Source organism: Acomys russatus, chromosome 14 (assembly GCF_903995435.1).
Source record: "Acomys russatus chromosome 14, mAcoRus1.1, whole genome shotgun sequence".
In the NCBI taxonomy this organism is placed as follows: domain Eukaryota; kingdom Metazoa; phylum Chordata; class Mammalia; order Rodentia; family Muridae; genus Acomys; species Acomys russatus.
This window is the reverse complement of record NC_067150.1, coordinates 29,767,740-29,793,353: the sequence shown is the minus strand read 5'-3', so window position 1 is coordinate 29,793,353 and position 25,614 is coordinate 29,767,740. Positions and strand designations below refer to the sequence as shown.

The 25,614-nt window shown below is 47.3% G+C and overlaps 1 protein-coding gene across 3 annotated transcripts in view; it reads left to right on the top strand.

Moving 5' to 3' along the window:
* The window catches only part of Pknox2 (PBX/knotted 1 homeobox 2), a 264,526-nt gene that overhangs the window by 147,974 nt on the left and 90,938 nt on the right, over window positions 1-25,614 (top strand). Inside the window, exon 1 of one of the 3 annotated variants that reach the window (XM_051156176.1) lies at window positions 21,662-21,766. The exons of 1 other annotated variant lie outside the window; for it this stretch is intronic. The gene's annotated coding sequence lies outside the window, so the exon portion shown is untranslated. Of the gene's footprint in view, window positions 1-21,661; window positions 21,772-25,614 lie in introns of those variants that run through there. One more of the 3 variants, XM_051156178.1, reaches the window with a different exon arrangement.

The window sequence follows — 25,614 nt, the reverse complement described above, 5'->3', positions numbered from 1 at the left end:
CAGTTTCTTTATCCATTCTTCAGTTGAGGGACATCTAGGTTGTTTCCAGATTCTGCCTACTATGAATAAAGCTGCTATGAACATAGTTGAGCAAATGTCCTTGTTGTATGGTGGAGCATCTTTCGGGTATATGCCCAGGAGTGGTGTAGCTACATCTTGAGGTAGTACTATTCCCAATTTTCTGAGAAAGCGTCAGATTGATTTCCAAAGTGGTTGTACCAGTTTGCGTGCCCACCAGTAATGGAGAAGTGTTCCCCTTTCTCCACATCCTTGCCAACATGTGCTGTCCCTTGAGTTTTTTGATCTTAGCCATTCTGACACATGTTTCTGAAGAATTGTCTCTGGAGTAGGAGACAAAAGAGGGAAAGAAAGATGGGCTGACCTTATTCTCAGGCCCCATTGTTGCAACATGAGGACCACATGGGAACAAACACAGCTAGAGCAGGCAGGGTGACAGTAGTGGAGCTGAGGGGTATGGTCCAGTCGGTGCTTGTGGCAGAGCCAGGTGGCATCTGACTTCATCCAGGGCTCCATCTGAAGCTCACTGTCCTAGGTACACTATGTTGGAAGCCCCTTGGATACTCAAACCAAGTCTTAGTCATTGCCCTCTGGAGGCATGCTTCCATTTCACAGACTTGGTGTTTAGAAGGCAAGTGCATGCGTCACAAGCTTGTGGGCTGAACTTCATGTCCTGTCCTTACTGTCTTCCTGTGCTTGGTTAATGATGCCACCAGGGCAGTCTCGTGGGAAAAATGAATGCGCCTGAGCAGCAACGATGATTCAACTTTTGGTCATACTCTCTACCAACTGTGCGACAATGAGAACATTACCAGCCTGGCTCTCTAAATCTATACTAATATCGGAGCTGTTGGCCACCTACATACCTAAATAAGACCAAAAATCAGATAAAAATTCAAAGTCTCGGTTACAGCATAGCCACATGCACTGGTGAGCACCAACAGAATGGTCACACCATTGCAGAAAGTTTCATAGCTCAGCACTGGGCTACTGTGCAGTTGTAGACATCCTGACCCTCAGAGAAGAGTGAGGGCCACATGTATGAGGTGTTGGGCATCGTGGCTGGCACATGGAAAACTTTCAGCAGATGCTGCCTTGCGTGGCTCTGAATGACCAGGTCGGCAGTGTGATTCACAAGCCCCCCTGGAAGATTCAGAACCAGAGGGGCCTGAGAGTGTGACAAAGAGACAGGCTCTGCCCTTGGAAAGAGTCGATAAAGGGAGTCAGGGTGTGTACTCTTAGGATTTGGTATTGGTGGTGAGCAGGGAGGTCCTCAGCAGCATTCAGAGGGAGACGTACGTCTCGGGGGACTTTCAGAGCCCTGATCTCAGAACACCTGCCGGAAAAGGTCCTCACTGTGTTGGATGGCATGGACTTGCGGTGTCACATCTGCCTCTAAATCCTGGCTGCTGCTGCAGCTAGTGTGGGAGCTAGGGTGGGTGGGAGCCAGCAAGCTCTCAGAATTCCTCTGATCAAAATGTGGGGAGCTCTGCAGCCTGACAGTTTCCCAGAGAGCATGCTGCTACTCCACCAACTTTGACTCCTCTTCTGTGCCTGGAGCCTTAGGGGCTGGGTGGGCTGGATTCACCCAGGACGTGGGGTCAGCAGGAGAGGGCCTGGATTATTTGTAGAAGGCCTGATGACAGCTGCCCAGGGATGGGCTAAGCATCCACAGTTGGGAACTGAGGAAACAGAGCTGCAGTCCTGGGAATGCTGTCAGGGTCTCTCATTCTTGGGAGCCGTCATAGATGCCTTCTTCTCCATTGCTTCTTCATCCTTGCCCTACGCTGGCCTGTGCCAGGCAGCTCACCCAGGCTAGGGGCAGAGAGTCTCCAGTGAGGATGCCTGTCAGTCGCTACAACTCTACAGACAGCCTTAGCTGGGCACAGGCGTGTCCTTGAGAGGGTTCCTTTGGCCTTCCCCAAGAAAACACAGAACATTCCCTTGGGTTTGGAGGAGAAGGAGTTTGAGAGCGAACTGCAAGTAACAGGAAACAAAAACAAAAACAAAAACACGCAGTCTGGGTTTAGGGGAAGGGGGGGCTGTCACTGCTCCCCTGGAAAGGGTCCTGGAGAGTTGTGTCTCTCTGGTCTTCCAAATTACTTGACCAGGTCATCTCCAAGGACCTTTCCAGGGTTTTTTGTTTTTTTGTTTGTTTGTTTGTTTTTGTTTTGTGTGTGTGTGTGTGTGTGTGTGTGTGTGTGTGTGTGTGTGTTCGGGGTGGGGGGCTGGTAGGGTATGCCTGAGATTTTCAGTTGAAACCTGCTCAGAGACAGGCCATGTTATTATTGTAGCCCTGCTACACAGCAGCCGTCCCCTCCCCACTGCCTGCCTGCCTGTCGTCCTCCCTAGCAGGATGGATGGAGGCAGCGTGGAGAAACCCGAATAACTAATCAGAGTCCTCATTAACCCCCTGCTGGGATGCTCAAACATTCACTTTGCTGTTTGTGAAGCAGAAAAAAATATCCTCTCCCTGCATTAAAATTGATGCATTATTAATCCCTGTGCTCCTGACCTGCCTCAGCATCCTGCGGGGGCGGGCAGCCTGGAGTACCTACCTAGGGCACTGGATTCTTAGTAATGTATTGGCCCAGTGCAGAAAAGCCTTCTGGTGGTACTTGGCTCTTCTTGGCACCAGTCAGGTGAGAGCCCTTTTTTGTTTTGTTTTATTCCTGCTGGAACGTGATGGAGCCTTTCCGCTCAATCTTATTTAAGAGTACAGCTGCCGGGCTGCCCTGGTGTTGTGCTGGGCCAATGCAAGTCTAGGTGAACACAAGGACTGTAGATATATTTCTCTCTCTCTCCAGACCTGAGCTTAACGGCTGCCCCCTTCCTATGAAACAGCCAAGTAGCTGGCTGCATCGCAGTCACCATGTTGGCTGAGCTTAGACGGCCTTAGTGTTGGGCCCAAGGCGGGGCTTTTTCTGCACAGCTGGAGCAGCTATGCCCTGTGGCTTCCTGGTGCTGCACGGTTCCTGGAGCTTAAAGATACTCTCTGGGCTCCATGCCTTCGGAAGGTGTCTTCACATTAGACACCCTTCGAGCAAGATCATGAATCTACAGTCTTTCTCATTTATGAAAACCCCACACCTAGAGCTGGAGAGCGCAGAAGGCAATCTCTGTCCTCAAGGAGCTTGCTGTGGAGTGGGAGTAGGAAGTGGAGGGTAAAGGAATGAGCCAGTGAAGGAAGGGACACAGAGAGCAGGGAAGGAGAACGTTTATTCTTCTGTTGTGGTAGCAGAATACTATAGGTTGGATGGTGAATGACTCTGACTCGTGTGTGTGTGTGTGTGTGTGTGTGTGTGTGTGTGTGTTTTATGTATTTGTTCTGTATGATATGTGTGGTATGTATGTATGTGTGAGTATGGTTTGCAGTGCATGTGGTATGTGATGTGCATGTGGTGTGTATGTGATATGTAATGTGTGTTTAGTATGTACGTGTGTAATGTGTGTGTGTGGCGTGTGTATGGTGTATGTATGATGTGTAATGTGTGTATGGTGTGTGTGTGGCGTGTGATGTGTGTGTTGTGTTTGTACGGTGTGGAGTGTGTGGTGTGTGTGTGTGTATAGTGTGAAATGTGTGTGTGGTGTGTGTATGGTGTGTAATATGTGTGTGGTGTGTGTATGGTGTGTAATATGTGTATCGTGTGTGGTGTGTGCATGGTGTGTATATATGTGCAATGTGTATGTGGTGTGTGTGGTGTGTATATATGTGTAATGTGTGTATCGTGTGTAATGTGTATAACATGTATGTGCATATGTTATGTATGTCCCCTCACAGTTATGGAGGGTGCGATTTCCTTCTAGAGCAAGGACCTTCCAGGGAGCATCATGTGACAGAAGGGCAAGAGAACATTTTCCTGTCAGAAAGAAATCAACCAACTCGTGTATTTTAGCAGGAACCCATTCCAGTGACAAAACACACCAACAAAAACAATACCCCAAACTCAAAAACAAAACCTCCAGACCACACCATAAGTCTATTGTGAGAGCAGAGCCCTCCTGATCACTGTCCACATCCCACTTTGTAATGCTGAATAGTAACAGCTGAATTTTACAGGAATTTTAGAGGGAAGCTCTCAAACCATGACAGAAAAAAAAAGGAAAGTGAGGGTGACGTAAGAGGGGAAGGGATCCTCTCTGGATCCTCAGTGAGCTGTCAGTGCTGTGGGAAGGCTGAAGGGGGGAATCAGAAGTGTCTGGGAAAGCAGCCAGAACCTAGAAACAGCCTAAATGTCCCTCAGTTGAAGAATAGATAAAGAAAATGTGGTACATTTACACTGTGGAATACTACTCGGCTATTAAAAACAAGGAAATCCCAAAATTTGTGGACAAATGGATGGAACTAGAAATGTTCATACTGAGTGAGTTAACCCAGAAGCAGAAAGGCTCACATGGTATATACTCACTTATAATTGGGCACTAGCCCAAAAGGCATGTCCCACAAAAGTCTTCACTTACCAGGAGATTGGGATAGCTGTGAGGACATCCTACTGGGACTCTAGGTCAGAGAAATATAGGAGATGGGGAAATAGAAGGAGCTAGAGGGTCCTAGAAACCTACAAGAAGAACATTGTGATGGGTGGATCAGGGCCCAGGGGGGGGGTCTGCTCAAACTATTGCACTAACCAAGGACAATGCAAATAGTAAACATTGAACCCCTACTCTGATCTACCCAATGGACAGGACATTCTCCACAGTTATGTGGAGAGCAGGGACTGACTCTGACATGAACTCTGTCTGGTGCCCCACATTTGACCACCTCCCCTTGGTGGGGAAGCCTGATGGCACTCAGAGAAAGAATAAGCAGGCTGCCAAGATGAGACTTGATAGCCTATGATCATATAGTAGGGGAGGAAGTGCGCCTCGGTCTTAGACCTAGGGGAGGGGAATAGGGTGAAAGTGGGAGGGAGGGAGGAATGGGAGGATACAAGGGATGGAATAACAGTTGAGTTGTAATCTGAATAAATTGTTTAAATAAAAAAATTTTAATTAAAAAAGAAAAAAGAGTGTCTATGAACCCCAGCCCCAGCTGGCTGGTACCACTTACCCTCTTCATCCATGATCCATTTGCCCTCACCTGGGTCTGCCTAGTTTGGTTGTGAACTCACAGCCAATGCCTGTGCCATGTAAATTCCTTATTGTGGCCTTCTGTGCCTGAGGCTTTTAAAGATAGCTTTGTATGAAGGAAGAAGAGAAAACTCAGGAAAAGGATCTCTACCTCTTATTTTGTGAATCTGAGAAAAGGTCAGAGGTAGCCACCCCTCCCTTTTTCAGTTGATGGAGTCTATCCTGTCTAATTTTTTTCCCCTTGAGACAGGCTAGCTTGGTTGTATATCTGAGGGTGGCTTTGAACTTCTGACCCTTCTGCCTTCATCTCTCAAGTGCTGGGATTTTGGATGTGTGCTGGCAAACCTGACTTATGGAGAGCCAGGGGTTGAGTTCAGGGCTCCACGCATGCTAGGAACTATACGGCAGGAACTCTAGCAATTGGACTGTGTCCTGGCCCCTAATATTTTTAATGTTAGCAGATGCTGGGGATTCTGAGTGGATAAAAAAGGAAAAAAGAAATCCTGAGTCTCAGTCCACATGGAATTTTCAGCCTATTGAGGAAAAGAGGCCTCACACAACTGAGTGTGTCATTACAAATGTAAGTGTTCCAACTCAGTTAGGAAATGCAACATATGGAAAGAGTCTTCTGCAGTCTGAAGGGTGAGCAAAGCTCCCTACAGAGGGTGGGTCTTAATCTGTGATGTGAAAAGAAAGCAGATGAGGAAAGAGCACCTGCCAGGAAGATGTGAGAGCTTGTGCAAAGGCCCTGTGGTTCAAGAAGTGCATCCTTTTACAAAGACCATGGTACCTGGAGTGTAGAAAATGAGCTAGGTGGGGCTGGAGAGACAGGCAGGGGCAGACATTTGATTTTCATGGGCATCATAGGGATGTGAGCGCTGACGTTAAGAGCGATGGGAAACCAGTACTGTATCTGAAACCCCGGAAAGGGTAGGGATGTAATAGAATAAGATTTGCACTTCAAAAAGATGTCTCTAGCTGTTCAGTGGAGAACAGATGGGGGAGTGCCAAGAATGTTAAATGGGTCATCTGTCCCTTGCTGTCTCCTATCTCCTATTTTAGTGAGCAGAAGCCTATAGAATGTGCTGGAGTTTTATGAAGGGAGATGCATATCTAAATTCTCATCACCCAGCATTCTGCCTCAGCTCTGAGCTCACACACACACAAAAATAAGCTAGAGTCCTTGAATTGGCTCTTCCCTAACATAGTGAGCAGCCAGTCAAGCTCTTGTGACTGCTTTGCCCATTGTTAGCACAATACTTTGATGCCTATGGGGACCCTGTAGAGCAGATGTACCCCAGCCTCCTGAAGTGCAGATGTCAGGAGGGCAAACTGCTGAGAGAAGGATTAGCAGGGCTGAGAGGAAGCCTGTATCAGCTTCAGGAGAGCCAGGCGTTATCCAGGGGTGGTCTGTGGTTCTGGGCAAGTGGGTATATCAACATAAATGGCAGCACTGGATGGCCACTGGCTGTAAACTCCTCTCCATGAAGTCAGTGGCTCCTCCACCTGGTTTTACTCCAGCATGTCCCTGTCCAAGAAAGTGTCATGTCTAGGCTTGGGTCAGCACCCTTCTTTCTTTTATTTCAACAAGAATTCATTGATTATATTTTCAAACAAGGATACCATAAGGGTCAAAATTTTCCTATAAAATGCCAGTTGGGTGGCACATATCTGTAATCTCAGTACATGGGAGGCTAGGGCAAGAAATTACAGGTCTGAGACCAGGTGAGGCTATAGAGAAAGATCCTTTCTCAAAAGCAAAAAGGAAAAGCAAAGAAAAACCAAAACCAAACTCCACCACAGTCCTTACCCTTCAACATGCTGCCACTTGCAGGAAACCAGCTAGGTGAGCAGTTTTCCCCTTGGAGGCAGAAGGAAACAGGCTTTAAGAGATGGGCCCATGTGACCTGCTTTGCCTGGGATGTTCTCAGTGGAAACCTGTGTAATTATAATCCTGCTTTCTTTCACTCTGAAAATTGTCCCAATGTGACAGGTGAATTATGTGGTCACTCCAATAATGTGCATGGCTTTAAAGATGTGCAAGAAATTTTTTTTTTTTTCAGAAATTCAGGAGGCATCACAGAATAAGTAACATTTGAAGTGAGTCCTTACACATTGGGCAGCCATGAGAGTGTGGGAAGAGCGGGCCCAGCCTGGGAACACAGGAAACAGAGGCTATATAAGAGGGAGAGAATGCATTTGAACTATAACCTAGAGCAAGGTTAAGTCAGCCTTTCCTGCAAAGGCTCAGACATAATTTTCCAGGGCTTTTTTTTTTTTTTTCTTGCAATTATCCAGCTCTGTCTTTGTGCAACTATGCCATACAGTGGGAAGCAGTCATAGACAGCAGTCAACAAGATTCAAATAAAACTATATCTGCAAAAAAAAACCACAAAAAACAAAAACAAACAAACAAACAAAAAACCAAGCAGTCTCTGACTTGCCCTGTGAGTGTGTACTTTGGGGTCTATTCAGCCACTAGTCATGGTGACTATTAACATGGTTATACATTTCCCAGGTCTAGAGTCTGGAAGTCCAAGATCAGAGTGTCAGCAGCTTCAGTGAGGGTTCACTCTGTAGATGGGGGAGGAGCTAGGGAGCGCCTGTTAACCTTGTATATGGGCATGATCCCATCTATGAGGGTGGGGCCCTTGTGACTCCCTACAAGTCCCTCCCTGTCCATGTCACCACAATGGGATGAGGTTTCAGCGTGAGTTGTGCAGGGCGCATTGAGAACACAGCAGTGTAACTTGCCAGCTCCACCCTCTGGGTACCTGAAGGAGAGTCATACGAGATAATAAGCTTGCGAAGTTAAACAGGGGCCTGTTACAAACGGTTTCGAACACTTGTGTGCTCAAGATGTATCTTATTTTTAACAAAGGCATGGGAATGGATCATCATTGGAGGCCCTAGGATTTGATACTGGTGTTCAGAAGACACTGGAGGGAGGCAGTGAGGAAAAAGCACTGGTTTGGGGCCTAGCCCTCCCTTGGTGACAATGGGGCTGCTGGTATTCATTCCTCAGCAATGTTCCCTTCATCCCAAATTCCCCTCCTGTTCCCTAACCTCTAAAAGTGCAGAAAGCCTTCTCTGCTTGGCCTTCATGGTGCACGCTGCCTCGCAGGGCTTTAAGCAGCAGTGGCTGTCTCATCTCTTCCTTATATTCCCCAAGCCCTCTATAGTGAGTCTTTCTATTGGACAATCCCGTAGATCAACACAAGACTTCCTCCACACTGTAGGAAGCTCAGCTTCCCAAGAATCTCAGAGAGGATAGAATGTCTAGACCCTCCCTGCTCTGCCTTAAGGTCCTGTCCTGAGAATGTATCCTGGCCTCTTCTCTCTCTTGAGATCAGTATTTCACTCTCCCTGAGTTGGCCTCCCCATTGGTGGCCATGGCCCATCTTCTTCCTCCCAGCACAAAGCTGTGCCATATGTTCATGCCTAGACTCAGACAAGACTTAAGGAGACAGCCAGATGCAATAATCAAGTGAGATGATATTTTAACGCAATTGGTTTTTTTTTTAATGAAAAATAAAAATGAACGACACAAATGCGTGGTAATCATGCTATCAAAAATTAAAATAGATGGAAATGTAAGTGTACATGTTTATAGGGCACGATGTGGTGTTTGGATACATGTGAACATGAAGTAGGAACATGGCTACAGGTTTTCCTTAGGCTTCCGTGAGAGCAGATAAGGTGAGGTCACTGTGGCTGGCCTTGCTTCACTGCTCCAGTTTTTGATGCCTCTTGAACTTTGTGCCTGAGGTAAGCACTTCACCTACCTGCTCTTACTCCAAGGCCTGAGGAGATGCCAGAGGGACACCTGAGATGGAGAAGCAACGTATTAAACTCAGCAGAGAGTAGAACCTTCCCCTCCTTATTCCGACAAGATTTCCCCCCTCTCCTCAGTCTAGCAGACACCTTGCTCCCAGGCCTGTTTCCCTATAGATTTCCTCTTCTCCCCTTTCTGCTGAGTTTTAAATCCCTCTCAGACTCTGGCCTATTTTCCCATGTCAAAGTGACTGGAAGGATTTTTCTCCCCTTTTTAAAAATTAGCAGTTGTTGATATATTTGGCTTTTGAGCTGGGCATTAGCACTCAGGGAGGCAGAGGCAGGTGCATCTCTGAGGCCAGCCTGGTCTACAAGAGAGAGTTCCAGGACAGCCAAGGCTACACAGAGTAACCCTGTCTCAAAAAAAAAAAAAAAAATTGGGGTTTGGAGGTGCTGGTGATCAAAGCCAGGGCCTCATACATTCTAAGCAAGCATTCCACTTCCTGAACCCTTACTAGTATATAGTTATTCAAAATAGGGATTTTAGCCCGTGGGGGGGGGGGCACTGGGCCAGAGCATGGACATTACAACTCCATGTGCCGCCAGGGCTAGTTTAAAGCCAGCCTGAGAAACTTAGTAAGACCAGGTCTCCCTCCTCCTCCTCCTCCTCCTCCTCCTCCCCCTCCTCCTCCTCCTCTTTCTCCTCCTCGATAGGGTCTTACTGTGTATCCCTGGATGGCCTGTAACTTGCCATGCAGACCACGGCTGACTTTGAACTCACAGAGACCCGCCTGCCTCTGCCTCCCAAGCACTGAAATTAAAAGTGTGCACCACCACTCTAGGCTAGATCTCAACATCTAAAAGAAGCAAAAAGAGAGCTGGGGCTATAGCCCAGTGGCCAGTAGTTTGCCTTAGCATGTGTTCATGTGGCTCTGGGTTCCATCCTAGTACTGAGAACAACAAACAGGGCTTCATCATGATGTTTTCATGTGTGCATATGATGAACTATAATTGGTACTTTTCGGCTGCTGTGATAAAACACTATGACCACCAAGGACCAAGGCGATTTATAGACTACTTTATTCATACTTATAGTTCATAGTCTTTCACAAATGGTAAGGCACGGTGGCAGGATTCACAGATAGTAAGGCCTGGCAGCCGGATTGGGAAGCTGAGAGCCTATGCTTTTAACTACAAGGATGCAAGCTGGCCCCCAGGGATGCACTTCTTCCAGCAATCCTGCAGCACCTAACTCCCCTGCCCCCACCCAAGCATTATCAACTGAAGACTAAGAGTTCAAATGCCTGAGACTATGAGGGACATCTCTCTTCGAAATCACCACAGCCGCCATTCCCTCGAGTGTCTGCCCTCCCTCTCCTGCAGTCTCAATGAGGAACTGTTGTGTCCATTATTCTCCTCTCCTTCCTTTACCTTTTGCCTTTGTTGTCATCTGACTTGGTATTTTCTTTATAAACTTCATTTGTGATTGTCGTCTTGCTCCCACCTCTCTCCCAACCAAGTACAAGCCTCATAAATGCTGGGCCTTCCATCACTTCTGGCCACAATCCTGAACAGTTCCTCACACAAAGCAGGCACTCCAAAAACATCTGTTGAGTGAGGGAATGTCACCTTAGTTCCTTTCTCTTTCATCTTGTCCCTCTAATGGCCAAAAAGGGTATGATCTTTTCCCTAAAGGAAGGGCCAACTTTCCTGGACCTCTGTCCTAAGCCACACATAATTTAATTATTATTCAACCTACATGACAGAGACAAGAAGAAAAACAAATTGTTAGTGCAAACTCTTGGGCTTTCACAGCATTGTGTTGTTACTGTTTTAAATAGGGAAGTTGAATCAATCCTGATTCTTTTTGTGAACTTAACCAAGACATTCAAGTCTCCATTTTGATTTCTTTGTCTGTTTACTGGAAGTCTTGATTGTAGCATTGCCACCCTTACAGCTTTTGTGCAACGGTATACAAAAAGCCAATGGACGTGACTGCATGTGCTTTGGAATGCATAGATGGTCTAGTGATTCAGAGGTATGGAGAGTCTTACTAACGCGGCATCCAGGCAGAGCAAGGCAGCTCCTGATACAGACCGTGCTGGAAGTGACCGTCCACTTCTAACCTTCTTATTGACTTAAGGAGAAACCGAGGCCCAGAGCAGTGTAGAGCCGATTCATTCTAATCCCGGTGCAGTTTCTGGCTTCTGGGTTTTCATGTGTTCATCTTACAGGAACAGGTGTCCTGGGCTCTGCTTGAGCCCAAGTCAAAATTCTTTATGGTGGAAAGAAAACTCCGGTGTTGGGTCCTTACGAATCCAGCTTGGAGAGGACAGTGTTTTACTTAATTGTATCCCTTCTACTGCTGAGTGGCATCTGAGTGGAGTTTTATGGACATTTCAATTCCCTCTCTTTTTATCCTTCCTCTGCTCTCCTCAGAGATGGTTACGGTGGAGGCCTGAGTGAGGTGCAGGGTATAAATCTTCCTGAGTGGACCTGTGCCTTGGGCAGCAGGTCATCTGCTTGGCACCATCTCCCATAAAGTGTGATCACACAGGAAGGAGCAGGGCCCTGAGTCAGGCAGGGCAAGGAGGCACAGAGAGATTAATCTCTCTGATGACATGATTCTTGTGCATTCCTTAATGACTGAAGTTTTCATGTCTGAGAAAAGTTGCAGTTTTCCCCAGAGGTCATAGAAGGGAAAGTCAGGACCACTGTACTGGTTATCAAGTGGGCATGCGTGGGGCATGTACAGGCCCTAACGAGGAGTCCTTTGACTTTTTATTGTGTGTGGCCATCACCATGACCATGAACCAGAATCTGTGCACTTGTGTGTTTGTGGGGGGATAGAGAAAGAAGGAGAGAGGAGAGAGAAACTCACACACACACACATACACACACATGTGTGCATGCTGTCCTTACCATTGTCATTGTGACTATGTGTAGATCAATGTGCGTTTCTTTAAAAATATACATTTCTTTTTTTCCTGCATAAATTACTTCATGTAAAGGCCATCCGGAGATCAGTTCCTGGCATCCCTTTTCAATAAAGCAATATTATCAGAGCTTGGTCCCAAAACTAGTCCCAGGAGAGGCTTTTCCTACATCCTTTGTCAAACGAAATGTCACTGAATCACCAAATGATGAGAAGAAAAAATTCTTGTTTATTTCCCAAGTGAGATAGAAAGGCAGCTCTGCTTCTTGACATCTTTCCTCTGGCCAGGTAGGCAGGTGAACAGAGGGCCAGGTGGGCAGGGGGTCATGTGTGCAGGTGGGCAGAGAAACAGAGGGGCAGGTGGGCAAGTGGACAGAGGAGCAGGTGGGCAGGTAAACAGATAGACAGAGGGGCAGGTGAACAAGTGGGCAGGTGGACAGAGGGGCAGGTGAACAGGTGGGCAGGTGAACAGAGGAACAGAGAAGCAGTGGGGCAAGTGGGCAGGTAGACCGAGGAGCAGGTAGGCAGGTGAGCAGGTAGACAGAGGGACAGGTGTGCAGGTGGGCAGAGGGTCATGTGTGCAGTTAGGCAGGTAGACAGGTGGGCAGAGAGGCAGGTGAACAGAGGGACAGGTGGGCAGATGAGCAGGTGCACAGAGGGGCAGGTGGGTAGATGAACAGAGGAGCATGTGTGCAGGTATGCACATGGGCAGGTGAGCAGAGAGGCAGGTGGGCAGGTAGGTAGGTAGGCAGAGGGGCAGGTGGGCAGAAGGCCAGATGGGCAGGCTGGCAGAAGGGCGGATACTGAGGAGCTGTGCCAATGAGGCTGTAACATAATCTTTGGGCCCGGAACTTTCATGTTTCCCCCTTACCCAGCTTTGTGACTTCAAGAAAGTCATTTAATTTTCCTAACCTCAGTTTCCCTTTTAACATGGGGCTATTATTATCTATTTTACAGGGTAATACAAGGGTTAATTACTAAATTGGATAATATACCTCCTTATAAAGGAGATCAGAATGTAGTGTGTTAATATGGCACGTCCTCTGTTCAATATATGCATTTATTTATGCCTTCATCAACAGATATTTGTTAAACACCTGATATATACAAAATACCTATTGGGGTCTGGGGAGATGTGTGAGTTTAAGACTCTGCTGAGGATTACATAGCCCAGTGGGTGCTATGGATACAGACATCTTATACTCAGACCATCACAAGCTGTTCATAGGAGATGCTAGTGCTAGACCCAGAGCAGGAGGCTCCTGGTAGGTAAATCATGGAAGTGGAGGGGGAGGGGAAAGGCACAGCAAGCTCCAGTAGGGTCAGAACAAGAACAGCGAGATGGTGTGAAGATATGCTTGCTCCCCCCACCCCCACCCCCTGCTTCTGAAGAAAACTGCTTCAGCACATGGAGTCAACCCTCAGAGGAGTGAGGGAGTAGGCTCAAGGCTGAAGGTCTGACCATTGGGGAAAGACTTCAGTGAGGAGGCTGGGGTGAAGGGATCTAGACTCAGGCACAATTTTTGTAGGTTTTTAGTGTTGAAGTCTTCTCATAAGAGTCCAAGTTTTCCACCCAAAAATAAAACCTTATTGGGCTAATATAAGGGCATCTTTAAAGCAGGGTCAGAGGGGGTGGCCTTATTCTACTGAAAAGGATCATTTTCTTTCCAGGGCAGGTTCCCAGTCAGCTGTCCCTCCCCCCGTAGCTCATTTCCAGATCCCTTGACTGCTCTTGGCGGTCCTGCTTATCCATTTCCTAATTTAATAAACACATTCTGAGCGGGATGTAAGGCTAGAGATGCAAGGTGGGAAATGCCAAGTCCTTGTTGTCTGGAAGCCTAGGGCTTCACAGAGCATATGATGATAATTCGGTGGGACAGCCTGTCATTCATAGCTAAGAACTTCGGGCTTTTATCCTAGAGGTTTGACCCCAATTATTGGGAGAGCAAAAAAGAGGGGAATGGTTCACCCTAGATGGGGACCTGAATGGTTGGTTTGGGGGAGGGGTGTGTGTGTGTGTGTGTGTGTGTGTGTGTGTGTGTGTGTGTGTGTGTGTGTGTGTGTGTGTGTTTCTAGGGATCCAGTCCAGAGCCTTGTATATGCACTCTTAGCACTGAGCTATATAGCCCTCTGTTTTCACACATCTGTATGCGTAAACATTGTTACTGATCTCTCAGAAGTAAACAAACAAAACCTCTAGCCTATCCTGTATTGTCTTCTTGTACATATACTAAAGGCAGAAATCCAAGCCTCAAGATTAAGTGTGAGAAGCACTGGGGAGCTGGCTTAGTGGATGAAGGTGCTGGCTGCCAAGCCAGAGGATCTGAGTTCGATCCTCAGTACTTACATGATAGGCAAAAACTGACACAAAAGTCTGACCCCCACAGCATGGTGCCTGCACACTCAAACGTACTGAGGATTGATAGAATGTGGTATAAAACATCTTTTCTTTTCTTTTTGCATAAAAATTCTTACATCTTACAAGTTTGAGAGTTTTGAAATTAAAACGAAGGGTGAATAACAATGACAGAAAAAGCAATATTATGGCCATAGTACTAGATAGCTAAGCAAGAGCTTTTTTGTTTGTGCCTCTTTTGTATTTTTAAGGCAATTTTGGCTTTTGAAAGACAGTGTGACAAAATTCAAAAGGAACTTGGCTGAGGTAAATGGATATGGTGAAAGCCTGTCTTTACTAACTGCATATGACCTAACTTCACAGACAACTTCAGGGGTTTTCAAGCCATCAAATAAAACATCACAGGAGTACGATTTTAGGGTGGAGAGATGGCTCAACAGTTAAGAGCACTGTCTGCTCTTCCAGGGGTCATGAGTTCAATTCCCAGCAACCGCATGGTGGCTCACAACCATCTATAATGAGATCTGGTGCCCTCTTCTGGTATACAGGCATACATGCAGGTAGAACATTGTATATATAATTTAAAAAAATAAATAAATCTTTTTTTTTTTTAAGTACGTTTTTATCTTGGAGAGCCTTTTCAATACATTCCTGTTATTATTTCAACCTCATTTATAACATGAATAGTTATGGCATTAAGTAGCAACTGAGTATAAAATCACACATATTAAGTGACTTATAGGGATGAGTTGAGAGACTGACTAAGTCAGGTGCTGGGAGTTAGGATTTACACAAATTCAGACTATTTTGTGAGCAATGCATCTCTGCAGTCTAATACTCACTTTCCTACTTCATTAAATATGTTGACTCTGAAATGCATAATTAGTACAGGAAAACCATTTCAAGGATTGAGATTCCAAACCCTAAATCAAAGAACAGCAGCAGTAACAGCAAAACCTAGCAGTACATACCCAGTAATTTTAGGTCCTGTCGTTTCTATAACAAAAAGTCATCTGTGTGGTCAATGTAACTCTAATACAGGGAAAACAGCAACAGATTACGAACACGAAGAGCTGACTCTTGAAGTTTTTCTTTTTAAACTAACATTGCTTTTACTAAATGATATCTAAGCATACCATTATTATCACTGCTGTGAATGACAGGTCACTATTTAGTTAAGACCTACTCTGTGTCACTGTAGGGCCCCTTACTCTTCACTAAACACACTGTGTGTGTGTGTGTGTGTGTGTGTGTGTGTGTGTGTGTGTGAGAGAGAGAGAGAGAGAGAGAGAGAGAGAGAGAGAGAGAGAGAGAGAGAGAGAGAGAGAATACCGTAACATCCTCAGAGACACTCCGTGAGCTGGGCACTGCTGTGTCTGTTTTGTGGGAGTAGGCAAGCTATTATGGTGAGGTCTGTTTGGGTTACTCAAGAAAGAGGCGTTGAATTCCTGTTTGACTGGCGTCACTTCTCTGTGCTTGTTTTCTCACATTCAGGGAGTGCAGGAAGCATGTGAGTGCATCTTCGGTCAAAAGCACTCAATTCGGGGACATGGTGTACATATAGAGAATTACAATGTCTCTGGCAATGAATGCTAAAGTCTGCACTGGACTGACTCAGCACCGCTCTGAGTTAATATTCTCTGGAAATGCCTCTTCTCCATGTGCCAAGAATGATAGTTTGCACGACCTACACAGGTTCACCTAGGCGCGCATAGCGGGAGTACAAGAAGCAAAGACACAGGTTGATGATGCCATCAAGGAGGTTTTGTTTAACTTAAAGACCTGAAGCTCAGAAAATACTGTAAGGTTAAGGGGCAGCCGATCTTCAGCTGCAGAAGGATAAGACTCGAGCTAGCCTCAGGGATTGGTAGGAGCTGGAGGCAGAAAAACAGGAAGCTCAAGGCTCTCCAGCAGGAGGCAGGTGCTCCGGCCAGTGTGTATTAGATATTGGGTACTAGACAGTGGCAGCCTCTCTCAGCTGGGGGAAGGTTCAAGTTCAGAAGTAGTGGGCATTGGGCTCAGAGGATACGGTCCAAGCTGATAACGAAGGGCAAAAGTGAAAGCTTCAGTCTTGCGTTTCATCTTCTTAGCCTTGGAAAGCTGCTGGGTTCTGCACAGCAGAGACACAGTGAAACAAGGCTGAATATGGCACCAACTCCCAAGGAACATCTCTGCTTCCCAGATTATAATCCGGCCTCTTGGAGGCCAGCCTCCTTGCTTTTGTTGTATTCTAAGCTCTCCTTAGGGTGACATTTCAATTCAACTGATGATCAAGAATCCTCAGAAAATGGGTGAGAAATGTCGTATTTTCAAGCCCAGCTTCTTGTCTATAGAAGGCAATGGGGCCAATGATAAGGATGGTGATACGCCTCATTTCAGGTGGGGTGGGGGGGAAGACTTTGACATCACAGGGCACACCTGTGCCCAACCTAGAACTAGCCACTGTACCTCCTTAGCTTGCACACCCCAACACAGGGAAGGAAGGAAGCCAGAGATTATTACAGATGCCCATTGTGTAATTGAGGGACAGACACTATCTAACTACATTGTCACAGCTGAGCTTACTGGACCGTCAAATAGACTCCAGATTAAATGCAGACTCTTTCAAGGTGTTTGGTCCACTTAGCAAAGAACTCAGCACCTTTTAGTACTCAGGGTAGTCACCAGGGTGGAGGAACTTCCCCAAGTGGAGGGAACTAGGCCTTCGCTTTGGGCCTCTGACCAGAGATTTCCAGGAGCTGTCTTTATTACTGTCCCGCTCATCTGCAAAGCACCCAAGTGCAAGTTGGCAAAGTTGGTAAAGACGTTCCCTGAGGAAGCTGACCTCCTTGTCAGAGGAAGCCCAGTTAAGATGAACTTGGGCAGCAAGGAGGGTGCCTGCTGCCACTAAAGAGCTGCAAGCTTTCCACTCCATTGTTCGGGAAGGCAGGAGGGATGAAAGCAATTTTATCTTCCAATTGAAACTGACTTCTTCCTTGTCTCCTAAGACACCTGGATGTTCACGTCAGGTCACACGGGGCTCAGTTCTGTAGGTGTCCTTCAGTCTGGCTCCCTGACTCATCCCCAGCTATCTGGCTGTTTGTCTAGCTCCAAGCCCAAATCGGGCAGTATTGTCCCAAGCTGCCTGTTAAAGGCGGAGGACTTTGAATAGGAAAAAATAGTATATGGGGGAGTCTTTACCACAGCAAGAAAGGAACATGCTGGTCGTTGAGGTGGCTGAGTTAGGAAGGATGGCAAGCACACATCTGTCGACTTCTCTCTCCCTTCCGCCCTGTTCCTGTCTTTCATCTTCCTTGGAGCTTTCTGACATGTGCGCTGCCCTTCTTATGCTCAGTGGAATCGCTGCCAGTGACAGAAAGGAGATTACAGGCTATATTTCTGCCTCCGAGCTTTCTGCGGGCGGCAGGGAAACAAGTGGAGAAAGCTTCTTGTCAGTTCTGGGAAAGGAGAAATCTATGGATATTGTAACCCGGAAGCAGTGTCCCCCCCGCAGGGGCGTGCTGGTGTCACCTCTGATCATCCTTCCCCTCACTAATGTGCATTTTATTAATCCCCGAGTGGAGCGGGAGGCCGGTGGGCTTCTCTTGATTAATGCTGGTCTGAATCCCACTCAAGAAATCCCAGCATCACCCTCAGATGGGTTGGGGTACAGCTAGAACAGAGGACAGAAGCCTGGGGTTGCAGCCAGACCTCAGGAGGGAGCTCTTTTCTGCTCACAAACACTCTCTCTCTCTCTCTCTCTCTCTCTCTCTCTCTCTCTCTCTCTCTCTCTCTCTCTCTCTCCCTCTCTCTCTCTCTCTCCCTCTCTATCTCTCTCTCTCTCTCTCTCTCTCTCTGGGGCTACAAAGAGCATAGTGAGAGACAGAGACTGAGGGACATGGGAGACAGGCTGGGGCTTCTTGCCTAGCTCTGAGCCTAGTCCTGCCCCTGATGTCATCTCTGTGTGCTTGACAGAGGAGGGAATGGGGATGCAGCAGCCAGCTGCATGGCAGTTCTCGGTACTTCCCATCCATCAGTCTTTCCCACTGGAGTATGAAATCTTCAGGACAGGAAGAGAAAAAGAAAGGTGGTGTAGGATGGGGGAGGGGGGAGGCGGGCAGGGGATCTGAGGGTTGGAAGGGAAAGAGGAAAAGAGAGGTTGGAGATTGATTGACTCATCTTTGGGCCCAGGCCCATGGTAGATTCTTAATGCACAGGCTAAATTGAAGCAATCTGCACCTTCACAGAAGAAGGGAGCAGGTATCCTCAACAGTACCTCACAACAGCTCTCCCATCTCCTGTATCGGCCTCAGAGACATGGAAAAGTAGACAAGGAGGAAGACTTTGGTGAGGCTGTAGAAATGGCCCTCTAGGCCTGTCTACCCCTGTTTTCCCCTCTGAGGAAATGCTGAGTTAGCACTGCCAACTGCAAGGGTTCTCTATGCCATTGGTGAGACACACAAGAGCAAAGAGGGCAAGATAAGGAAACGAGGTTTATGAAACCTCTCATGCCAGCAGATGTGGCGCAGACATGCCTGTGCTTGACTTACCTAAAGCCTCATTCACCACATTTATAAAATGGGGACACCTGCTTGCCAAGGAAAAAGACATTTCTCATGTGCTGCTAGTAGGACATGAATAGGTACGACCCTCCTGTGGGGAGTCTGTGGGAGTTCTTTAGAATGAATGCATCTTCGGACGTTTTCCAGGAAAAAGATCAGGTCTGAAGTAGAAGTCAGCTAGTGAGAATGGTCAGTATTTGTTGGAGATCGCAAAACTGGACATAGTCTAAACAGCATAAACAGTAAAAATTTAGCTGAATAATTATGGTACACTCATAAAATGTAATGTCATCTAGCTATTAAAATAACAAATTCCATCCGGTATTGGTGCATGCCTTTAATCCCAGCACTTGGGACCCAGAGGCAGGTAGACCTCTGAGTTCAAGGACAGCCTGGGTCTAACACAGTGAGTTCCAGGATAGTTAGGGCCACACAGAGAAACCCTGTCTTGAAAAACATCAACAGTAACAACAAAATGTAGTAGTAGTAGTAGTAGTAATAATAATAATAATAATAATAATAATAATAATAATAATAATAATAATAATGTCTCCATACACGAAAGTATTGACAACATATGTCAAATATTAACTTGTATGCATAATATGGTATTATTTAAAGAAACAACCATTTTATTTCAAATATAAATGTGGCCATCATATTATAGCATTATAACTAATGACTTTACTCCTCTTATTTACATATTTTCTATGTAAGTATATGTGTTTCATTAAAGGTAATAAAATATTATTTCTAGGATTAGTTTTAAGACTTAAATAAGGTATTTTCTATGAAGGCACTTTGGAGGCTGAAAACTTATGAGCCGTGGTTCCTGGCTATGAGAGGTTCACAGTCTGGAAAGAGACGACAGCATGTAAGATAACCACAGCATGAGACAGAGTATGGCAAGAGCTTCCAGAAAACGACAAGTCCCGTGTCACTTAGAAACACAGAGGAAGAAAAATTACTTCTGGCTGCTTAGGCAGCCACCCGATTATTTGAGATGAACACTGAAGAATGGCTCCTGTCAGGCAGAAATACAGAATGGGAGTATTGAGAGAACTGGGAAACCGTGGGCCAGAAGTGGCACAGGAGAGTGGTTATGATTGAGTGGAGAGTTGTGGACCCTGGGTATAGATAGAGAGGAGGATGAGTCTAGAAAGACAGGGTCCCATGTAGTTGCTACACCTCTTCGGACTGTCTCCCATGGCAAGGTACCACTGGGTGTCCTGGTGGTGACCCAGCTGTAAGCCCATGAAAAGCCATGAACACTCACTGCTTATAGATAAGTCATGGCTATCGATGCACTGAGCACTGATGGTCGTCTGTACCAAGAGGGACTATGACAAGAGTGGCCCGGGAGGATGGCCCTGTCTAGGTTGTGCCACTGGGAATGCAAGGGAGGAAAGAGGATCTTTATCTCTCATTAGGAAGAGATGAGAAGGAATAACGACAGGGAGTGAAAACTGCACAGATCTTGGAGGAGAGGAATCAGACATGCCTCCCAGGTTTGCAGCCTGTGTCCAGAGCCCTGGGACTCATTACAGAGTTCGTGGGCACGGTTACATGGAGGAGGAGCAGGGTGAGGGGAGTAAGATAGGAGTAATTCGGTACCAACAGTAGCACCCCATTCTCCGTTGGTGCCAGTTTCTCTGGCCGGTCTGAGTGGCTCTTCCAGTGGCCAGAGAGATCTGCAAATGTGTCTCAGTATTCATCGGTTCTTGGGAGGAGTGTGGGGTATGAAGAAGGCAGGGGGATTGCTTTAACTCGGAGAGCATTTGTTCACGGAAACGCACAGGCTACCTGTTTACCCTTGGAGCATCTCTTAAGCTCGGCCTATCCTAGCACACCCTGCCTCATTCTCTTTTGCAGCCGGGAATTCAGACCTCCCTTAGGATCCTGGATGCTGTCTGTCTGCACCTTTACCTCCCCAGCAATGTGTTCCACATGTACACACACACACACACACACACACACACACACACACGAGGAATGCCTTGTTGCTCAGGCAGATGTCTAGTTTGTTTCCCCTGCTGTCGCGCTACTAGTTAATGACATTCTTTGCTGAGGTGCAAGTGGGTTTTTACTAAGTTGGTGTTAAATAGGATGGGGCTGCTGGTGTTGCAGATATGTGTGCCTCAAGGACAGGGCTAGGGCCCCTTGGCTGGAGGAGCCGCCCTCTGCTGCCCCGGAAGTGCAGCTGAGAGTAGCCCCTGCTCCTTCCCGGCTCCTAGCAGAGCCTCCTTGGAGTCAAATTGGCAACTCCTCCACAGGAGAAGGTGATGGGATGGTTGGGAGATAGCTGTCGAGACATAATGGCAAAGCTGACCACCCAGACTCTGCCTCAGATGTGGTTCGTTTCAAATATTGTGAAAATTAATTTACAGAATTAATTCACTTGCACCTAAAAATAACTTCTAAAGGCAGGCAGCCAAGGCTCCTTTTAAGCCTCAGGTTGTCTTTCTCTGGCTCTAGCTCTGTTCTCCTACTGACTTCTTTGCTTTCCCTGTTTCCCTTCACCCAACCATTGTCCCTTCCCACTCCTAAGCTGAAGCCTGCCAGTCACCACCTGGACCCCGCTCCCTCTCCCTCTGAGCCCCCACCTTACAAGGTGTCAGCTGACCCTCCCAGTGTCCAAATTCATCCCTAGAGACCTTTCCACTGCTGGACAGGAGGTCAGGAATCCAGTCCACCCGAAGTCAGGGAGCCAGACAGGCAACAACAGGGCAAGTCCAACTGTGACAAAGTTTGGGGGGGGGGTCTACAAAGATTTGGGCAGGACTCAGCAGCCATTCTAAGGAGAGAGAGTCGAACAGCAATTAGAGAGAGAGGGATCGTGTGCAGAGATAGAATCCACTGTTTCTATGATAGGGCATGTCCTGGGGAGGAGGAACTGGGGTGAGAGAGCCCGGCCCTCTGTGAACTGAGGCCCCTCCTGAGACCTGCTGTCCCCTTCCTTCTGCAGGTACTCTCTCTCTGTAGCTGACTAGAAGCGTTTCTGGCCGGGCTGGAAGTGAGAAGAGGGGGTAAGCCTCCGGAAGACCATCCCAGAGGCGGTGGGGTCACCCAACAGTAAGGTGTGCTTTTCTGTCATTTGACACATGCTGAACCCCAACCCCCTCTGCCATACCCATTTTCCTTCCCTCAGAACCCCTCTAGCACCAGCTGGATACCTGCACAGACACTCAGCAAAGACAGCCTTAGACAGCAGCATTGTTTGCATTTCCTTGTCTTTCTGCCACCTCCCCTGCCAGGACTGTTGTGTGCTCTCTGTGCGCCCCGTCTCCCATGAGGCACAGCTGGATGGGCATTGCACACGACCGTGGTGATGATCGCCTTTGCACAATGCTGGAGCAAGTGGTACCTGCGAATCACCCAGGGATGTTGGTGGAAAATGCCAGTCCAATAGCCAGAGACTGATTTTGTGAAGCAGGTGAAGACCCACACAGATGCACCCCAAAGGATAGGGGAAACTGTACCCCAAGTGTTTCTGATGGTCTTTGAGAAATAGTTCCTTAGACTGTATTAAGTACTTTGAATTTAAAAAATTCCCATTCTCCGGGCATGTGGCACATACCTGTAATCTCAGCACTCTGGAAGGCAAAGGCAAGTAGATTTCTGTGAGTTCAAGGCCAGCCTTGTCTGCAAAGCAAGTCCAGGACAGCCAGGGCTACACAGAGAAACCCCTGTCTCAAAAAAAAAAAAAAAAAAAAAAAGGAAAGAAAGATAGAAACACAGACAGACAGACAGACAGAAAGGAAGGAAGGGAGGAAGGAAGCAGCATGCAAGTAAACAAGCAAGTGCGCCTTCTCTCTCTCTCTCTCTCTCTCTCTCTCTCTCTCTCTCTCTCTCTCTCTCTCTCCTCTCTCCTCTCCTCTCCTCTCCTCTCCTCTCCTCTCCTCTCCTCTCCTCTCCTCCCCTCAAGCTTCCTAGTAGGTGTGGGTGTGGGTTTTGTGGCGGTTTCAGTTTTTTTGCGTTTTAACTCTCCTCAGACCTCACAAACTTCCATGACAGTGTAATTGGTGATTTAGAAGCCTACTTATCCAAAGTAACCCCTTTTCTCTTTCCTGTATGCCACTATTGGGGCTGGATTTCCTATGGTGAGATCCCGCTACCATTCTAAGGAGTTGTCTGGAATTTGTGTGTTTCCCTGATGTGTTAGGCCACTGTGGAACATCATTGTCCATCAGCCTTCCTTCTGGGGCTGCTAATCATTGCCACATTGCTCAGAAAGACCTGTTCCCTTGTAAAGAAGGAGGAAGTTGGTGACACGGGCAGTGAATGTGGCTGCCCTAGTTTCCCAAGCAGGTAGTTAGTAGACACAGGCACCTGTAGAAGAGTGTGTTTGAACTGGGAAGAGCAGGCAGCCCTGCCTGTCCCACTTCCTGTCCAGAGGCACTGTGGTACTGGTGTAGTGATGGGGGTCAGCATGCTCTACCATGAGCAGACATCCACATGGGTCAAGACAGAACTACATTTTGGGGTGCAGTTCCCCTGAAGTCATGGTTAACAATCCTCTTGGCATTAGGACCCTGAGCACACAGTGATGGCACATGTGGTGCACTGTACATAGAGGCTAGGAGAAGGCCTCAAGACCTGGCTTGCTGATGTAGTGGGCTAATGCAAGTGTGTTGCCTCCCGAGCCAAGTCCAGCGACTTTCTCTGGAACTGAGGTGATCGATCCTGTGGCTCACCCCCATAGACTACCTGGTATAGCCCTCTGTTTTGGCTAAGGTTGTTGCAAGGCTCATATAGGTCAGCCTATGCCTTGTGCCATCTTATAGATGCTAGTAGTACATGGGAAGACTATTGCCTGACTAAGAGTTCCTGTGTGGCTGTGTCTTTCTGGAGAATGGAGGTGGGGGGCTTCCACCAAGAAGATGGAAGCCAATTCAAATATGAACCCGACCTCTAACCCTGGATTCCTGGACACACTGACTCACCACTGAATTGTCTTTCCGAGGGAGTGACAGTATGGTGTGTCCTGGAGACTAAGCACAGTTGACACTATTGCTTGCATGGGTGCGATTGGCAAGGACAATTTTTGTAGCTAATGCTGGAAGTGTGGCAATCAGAGAAGCTGCCAGCTGTCTCACTTAAATTCTTAGCTCTCGCTCTCTTTTTTTAAAATCGTTTTGCTTACATAATCCACCCCCTTTTTATTTTCTAATTCTCTCCTTGCAAAGCTGGCAGCAGAGGGGAAGGGCTGGGGTGGAGGGGTAGCAATTACACATCAGTTTGGGAAGCATTTACATTTTGCAATTACAATTTAAAAATAAGTCCCGTTAATGATCTCCACGTGTAAACGACAAACCTTAACTGACATACATATTCTCCTGGGCCCTCCCGCCTGCCAGCCTCCCTGGCCCCTAAGCTCAATACAGGCAGTTCACAGGGAGACACAGAAGAGGCTGTGTAGGCTAGTTCATGTCTAATGGACAGGACAGGTGTGTGTCTGAGGTTGGTTAGAGGACAAAGGTGGGCCTGAAGATGTACAAACCAAGGGCTGCAGTGCCTCGCCTCCTAGTATTCATGGTGGCTCGTCTCTCTGAGATGCAGACTTTCAGTCAGTCTCTATGGCCTTAGGAGGCATCATTGATGCTCTGAGCTGAGGAAAAGGAGACCCCAAACTCCAGGTGCCTTTCCAGGTGGGAATTTCCTGAGTCCTGATGGGTAAAGCTCACTCCTGTGGGCCAGCCATAGCATCCGGATGGTGTCGCACTGTGCAGAGGAGCTGACTTCCTCCTCAGGCTCAAGAACAGAACAGCAGGCAGTGTTTCCTCAATGAGGAAAGACATGCCGGCAAGTGTTGACTGGAGTCCTTTGCTTCTGCATAAACTCACATTTTAAACTGACCCAACAAAGGTTCAGTTTCTAGCTGGGCTATCTGTTGGCTACTGGACTTGGGAACACTCTAGAACTTGGGCCTTTTGTTGTCATTGCTCCTTGTTCCTCTCCCCCTTTCTTCCCCAATCTCCCATTTCCTCCCTCCCTTCCTTCCTTCCTTTCTTTCTTTTTTTTTTTTTTTTAAGAGCGATTTTTAGTTACGTCGCCCAGGCTAGCCTCCAACTCACCATCTCCTTCCCAGTCCTCTCGAATGCTGACGATACAGACACAGACCCAGCCCGTCATTGTCTGTGCCACTGGGACAGACACCCTTCATAGGGCTCTCATAGCAGGGACTGACCTCACAGCATTCTGGTGCATGGGAAGTGCTCAGGAAAGATCATCTCTTGTCCAGTGTCCTCTCTAGCAGCTCCAGGGTAACTTCTGTCTACACCGGATCTGCTTCTCTCAAGCTATCATGGATACTAAGCAAGGGGGGAGGGGCAGTCTGGGCTCATTTCTTCAGACTTCTTCAAAGTCCAGCTACCTGCCTACTGGGCTGTCCCAATCCTCTCTCCTCCCCTGAGAGTTCTCTAAAGAGCTCAGCATCGAGCTTCTGGTGTAGGCGTCTGCTTTTTGCTAGGCGTTCTGCCTCCTAATGGGCAGTTCTCTTTTGGGGACACTTCTTTAGCTGGTGACCCTTCCTTAGCATCACCCCCCTCGGGGCCCCGTGTAAGTCTGGTGTCTATGAAAGAAGGCAACGAGCCAGATGTCCTCTAAGGAGCCTCTCCTCAGATCTCCTCCACCAAAGCTCTGGGTAGACACTGTTCACCCCTTAACAGCTTCACGTAAACCAATTGGAGCTAACATGTGCAATCTAGAGCTCACGTCACAGGTAGCACACACCTGCAATCCCAGCACTGGGGAGACCAAGGCAGGGGGATTGCCAGCTTGAAGACAGTTGGAACTACATAGTGAAACCCAGTCTCAAAACAATAGTGACAACCCTATATTTGATAGTACTTATTTTTAGTATACAGTGTTATATAATATATAATACATATGATGTGTGCATACAAACTTAAATTTTAACA